Source organism: Chlamydotis macqueenii, chromosome 2 (assembly GCF_036417535.1).
Source record: "Chlamydotis macqueenii isolate bChlMac1 chromosome 2, bChlMac1.mat, whole genome shotgun sequence".
Classification (NCBI taxonomy): Eukaryota; Metazoa; Chordata; class Aves; order Otidiformes; family Otididae; genus Chlamydotis; species Chlamydotis macqueenii.
In genome coordinates, this window is record NC_141557.1 from 144973377 (window position 1) to 144979376 (window position 6000).

The following is a 6000-nucleotide window of genomic DNA, read 5'->3' on the forward strand; positions in this document are numbered from 1 at the left end:
AGTCTTTTGGTTCTCCAAAGGATTTTGGGCAGATCCTCTCCTACAGAAACAAAAGACATTCGTGTTATTGAAGAAAGATGGAAAATGAGAACAGTAAAAAGACATTGGTAGAGTATCAATGCATCCTGAGTTTGACCTAGATTATAAAAGTTTCTGTTACGTTTGCTAAGAACTCATATAATTGACTGCATGTAAAAATGCAAGCAGTAAATCCACACAAATTACAAACTAAGAGTTACAAACATCTCATACCATCTCCAGCAACCTAAGCTATAATTTCTATGGAATTTAGACATTATTTGATTTTTACAGCTATGAAAATGTTAATTTTTATGTTTACTAGCAGGAAGTATCGATACAGTAAAACACATTCCATCTAAAAATTATCCACTTTAATACGAGTTGGACCATTTAATGTGAACTCCCTTCAAATGTCTAAATATACCATTCCATCATTTTATAATAAACTGTGTTTGATGCATCAGGATCACAGCAGAACAAAGTGTGACCCCTAGGATGACCTAAGAAACTACTTTTGCTGGTAATATAACATGTTCTCTCTTCATAATAAAAATATAAAATTGTCTGAGAGGTAAAAATAGCACACTGTATAGCTTTAGATAACTTAATATTAACACTTTGGGCAGTATTAACATATTGCCTCTTGCTTCTGATTTACTGGAAAAATATATTGCAGTGTATTACAAACTCTTGCAATTTATAGAAACAGAAATTAAATTTATTAAGAATAGGATCAAGTCCAGTAAATTAAGGACTAAATAAATTCTACACATTATCTGCGGATCTCTTCAATACACTGGTGAACATTAACTATTTCATGAGATCATACTTACTAGTTTGTCATCAGATTGTAAAACATTTTACCTAAACTGTCAATAAATGTAAACCAAAATAAATACTGACTAAAATGAAAGATGATACTGAAGCTAATGATAAATCCCCTTCATCAGTAGAGACTTCTTCTTTCATTCTGATTTTCAGAAGTAAAATATTGTTCAAGCAACAGCCTGAACTACTCAGCTGAGAAGAGATCTAGTTACAACACTTTATGCATGGTGTGGTTCTCAGTAGCTACTTTTTTGACAACTTTTGCACATTTTTAGTTCAGAAATAGTTTGCAGTTCATGTAGTGGAATAAGTTCTTGTTCCTTTCCACTTAATGACCCTGGGGTTTCTAGCAGTGATACCTTTGAGAAGAATGTTGTGGTTGAAACTTTCAATTGCTGTACTAATGCATCTCTGGTACTCATTGTAGAACTACTGTGCAACTGAGGGGAAGACAGTTACAACTAGTATTTTTAGCAGCCATCTATTTCCAAAGCAAAGTGCTGATGACTAAATAATTTGTTACACATGTACTGGTCCAGATTCTGCTTGTCTTTTGCAATCAAAGCTCTCCTTGATGCATCTAAGAGAACTGAGAGTACAAGCATAGCGAATTCATTCCACTAAACTTTGAAGGACATGTTTTTCTACTTTTCTACCCATTGAGTATGAACATATCCTGGAAATAATATTTCAGGGATCAGTCACAGAGTAAAAAAAAACATTTACTGAAAGTGAAAAATTTTCCCTTAGATTTGTAACATGCTTTTACAGGCAGAAAAATATTAAAACTACAAATACTCAAAAAATAATTAAAATAACACAGTAACAATACATATTACCATCTAAAAGGGAGGATGTCACAAATCCACTGCCACTCACTGGTCAGTATCTGAGCTCAGTAACTGATTGTCATTCCTTTGATCGCCGCCATATCTCTCAATTGCTGGTGGCCTCATTCACTCTTCTAAATGGCTCCAATGACTACGTCTAGGTTAGTAAATCAAATAGTGTTCCCAGAAGCAGGAAATGAACTGTCTCTACTGTTAAACTGCCAAAATAGTCCCTGGGATGACTGTGACCAAGGCCAGCTAGCAATCTCCCAAGTAATTCCTGGATGCAATTCAGGAAGAGGCATGGGGCAGAGACCATTGCAGTTTGGATGTGGCCACCATGTTTTGGAGGACAAGAAAGTTTAACAGTAGAGGTGCAGACCATTCAGTGCCAATTTGCTTCAGCACCAAAGGATGGTCCTGCATATATGGATTTACTTGTATAAGCGTAGCTGGTGAGGACCACGTCAGAGCACAGCCTCTGAGACCTCACCCATGGTAAATGCAATTCTTTCACCAGGAATTTCAGGATACAGAATATGACAGTCTGAAGAGTATCGCCCACAAGCATGAGCATTTTTATACTACCAGAGAAATACATGAAGTTTCAATAACCCTCTTAATTCTCACTACAAGAGTCTTTGACCAGAAAGCTCTCACACCCTGGCATCTGAGGTTGAGTTCAGGCACTGTGATTCATTCAATAGAAGCAACTCCATTGCAGGAGTGTCATGGAGATTTTTCTCTCCTGACCTCCAGATCGTTGTCATTATTGCTAGAGGTGATCTAGCCATCAGCTCTCACCTCTGTTTCTATGATACCAGTTCTTCAAGAGATGTTATGAGTGTAAATAACAACACAGTATGGTTTCTTACACTTGAGAGGGGCTGTTAAAATGTATATATTCACCATTTTTTCCCTCTTGCCTGTGGGACTAGGCTAAAGACATATGCACAGTTTCTTTGGGTTTTCATAACAAGCAATTTCAGCACATAAGCTGTGTTCCTCCCTGGTCAAAGTTTCCATCTGTGGCTTACTTTCAGAAGCTGGAAAACAAGCAGTTGTTTTGCAAGGAAGGGCTGTTGACGTCAAAGCTATGTTTGAGGCAGATCTGGAGTGCAGCTTGAGATTATAACTTCCTTTATACTTTGGTCATTTTGAGAAAAGTTCTAGTTTGACAAAAGGCAGTTGGATTATTTTACATGGTTATAGAAGTGTTCCCTGGTAAGTCTGGATGCACAGCCACTCACAAGCAGCTGGAGATATTAAGACTTAAGACCTGGAGATGAGTGAAGCAGAAATTTAAAAAGCACATAGATGTGCAACGGCAGAGAGCAGAAGTGTAGAACAGAAAAGTAAGCACAGTATTAGTTTCAAGCCTTGGAAGAGCAGGCCAGCAGGAAAAAGGATCCTTGTGGAACCAGAAAAAGTTCACAACTCATTCTTCACTTTGGATTAACTGCCATGGTGGGGCTCCTGTTATAATAGATATACAATGACTGTATCATCTTAAAGAAAATATTCACAGAAATGGTGTAAATCAAAGGACAAAAAACTAGTCATGCAGTATGAAGCAACAACCACAGATCCATTAGAAGAACATCTTAGAACGTGGACCAAATATTTGTGATGCAGGCAGATGGTCAGAGAGAAGCCAAATGACTTTGGTGAATTTTCCAAGATGTTCAAAGCCAAAAGATCTGAAGCACAGTGACAAAATGTAACAGATTTGGAAAACATGTTGCCCCAGATCATCTCCTATCCCTCAGTCAGCTTACAAAGTTTACCCATCACTCTACTATTGAAACACACAAATTAGAGGGCTCATGATAGCAGAAGATCATGACCTGATTAGTACAGATTCGTGATGCAATTTTAAAAGTTGTTAACCTCTGAGTGATAAATCCTGGAGTCTGGCTTTCAGGGGCTTACAAACTGCACTAAGGTCATAGATGGTACAAACATACTCATCATTTGCCCTTTCACCAGAGAAGCCAGTGAATAAGAGGTTCTTTAAGAGCCCTGAGGACCATGGAGCAAGCTTATGAGCACCAGCCTGGGAGGCATTGGCAACATACACAACATCTGTGTTTGAAGCAGGTAAGACACACAGGCCCTTGGACAAGCTGAGATCTTTATTCTCTCCCACTAATAACATTCTCAATAGGGTGCAGGTGCCTCCTGTTATTTTGAGGAATTCCAGCTAACTTCTCCTGCCAGGACACAAGAAGCCAAATATACACAAAGTGCATCCACCCAGTGCATACTCTTACAGCCTGTAATGGTTGCAGAATGGTGGGGGATTATTCACTGGGAAGGCTGAGGGCAAGAAGGCATGGTTTCCAGAGTCACTTGAATGCCAGTATTATAAATACTACACATATGATGATGACCTGCTTTACCTTTTTGCAACATATGGGAAACTGGAGGTAATTTTTTTTTTTCATTGTTGGAATAATATCTGGATACTGATGAACTCATTAGCTGATCTGAAAATCTGGAAAGGGCTCCCAAAGGCAATGCAGGTCCTAGTTCAAGAGACTAGGGAAATTAGGAAAGTCACACTGGAACTTTAGTGTATAATAATTACAAATTTTTCAGGATCACTTTATGGTCAATAGCATTTTTATAGCACCTTTTGTTATTGAAATTCTTAACATTTTTTTCCTGCTTACTTTTTCTGCCTTCACAGAAAAGCATGAGAAAGACAAAAAGTGTTTTACAAAAGAGCAACAACACCTGTTTTATTATATGAAATGTAACACATATACTTCTTTCTCCTCTGCATATATACACCAAATAAATATAGCCCATATGGCATTCTGAGTATGTATGTGCTCACATTCATGCCACACATAGTTATCCTTTCAAGAAGTCACCTGCTGACTCATGTGCTGTTCTGCAGACTGGAAGTGCTCCTACTGTTGCAATACTGCACTGAAGAAGATGCTGATCTGTAGGGCAGATGTTATCCCTGATAAATTTTAAGTCTGGCAGTGTATAAAATATTGATTTTTTTCTACTGAATTAAGTATTGATTTAATTGGAGCTTTTTCTGCCTGCAGTTTTGAAATCATGGAACACTATTTCTTAGACTTGTACATATTGCTTGGTGGTTTGTAATAGTTCAGTAATGTCTTGAGGCTTTCTGTTTCATTGCAATTGCATTTACAGCAATAAATTGTTCAACAAACACTGAATTTTATTAAACTGGCAATATATGTGATAAAGAAAGATAAACAAGTCCACAGTCAGCTGTGCCAAAAGCAAACAAGTGTTTTCTTTTATATGCTAAAATAATGTGCAAATGAGGCTTGGCAAAAGTAAAATGCAGAATAATTCCAAAACTGAAGTGTGTATAAAATTAAAGTTCAAGAGAAGAATAGTCACACCATCCAGCTGCAATTCCACAACAGAAGGCACTCATCATTCCACGTGTAAGGAAATCCTTAGCCATTTTTCCTGTCCTTGGCCACAGAGTATTGCTCCTTCAGTATGGTTAACTTAACCGAGAGACTAGATCCCTGGCTCTGAGCTGAAGCAAATGATCTTCCTTTTTCAAAACTCTTTTTGGGATAATTATTTTCACCCGCCTATATTTCCTGGTTGAGAACCAGCAAACAGTTGTACCGGCACAACTGAAGACACACTATCTTCTCAGGGATGAGATAATAGGTCTGGATGTGGACAGATAACTCTTTACACCAGCCTGGCTGCCTGACCTCATACATGGTGTAAGTATGGTCCTGCTAGACTTGATGCCCTCTACCATCTTTTCCCTTTGCTTTCTACTTTCCCTTCTCGTCTTTTCTCCAGGGACAAGGGTGAAAGATGAGGTGACAGAGTTTCTCCAGCACCCGTAGAATAACCAGCAGGGTTCATCCTCTGGCCATCTGCAGCATCAGTGCCACAGGCAGCTCACCCCACAAAACCCCATGTGTTTTCAGTATGAAATAAAAATAGTCCATTCAGTATTTTGTTTTGTTTTAAATTAAGTACATTTAGTTTCTCCTCCTTTCCCTTTGTATCCTGTCTTTACTATTACAAAGCTACAGTTTGCATTTTATGGTTTTATCATGCCTACACACATCTAAGATGAGTAATTCAGAGGTGAACGCTGGAAGGCAAAGCAACTGCAGTCATATCAGAAGGTAAGTTGTTTTCTTCTTTTTCATATAAATAGTATAATAAGTCATGGAAGAATGAAATCCATTCCCTAATGCAATAATTTCTGTTCTGTCTGTTCTTAATACCCTCCAGTGATGAAGACTCCACAATCTGCCCAGGCAGCCTTTTACAGCACTTAATTATCTTTACTAGT

At 38.0% G+C, this 6000-nt stretch overlaps 1 long non-coding RNA gene across 1 annotated transcript in view; it reads left to right on the plus strand.

The window, feature by feature from the left end:
- The window catches only part of LOC147601849 (uncharacterized), a 64847-nt gene extending 59221 nt beyond the window's left edge, over positions 1–5626 (plus strand). Inside the window, exons 3-4 of the long non-coding RNA XR_015257887.1 lie at positions 3669–3779; positions 5496–5626. This is a non-coding gene — a long non-coding RNA (uncharacterized LOC147601849). The remainder of the gene's footprint in view (positions 1–3668; positions 3780–5495) is intronic.
- Positions 5627–6000: the final 374 nt, after the last annotated feature.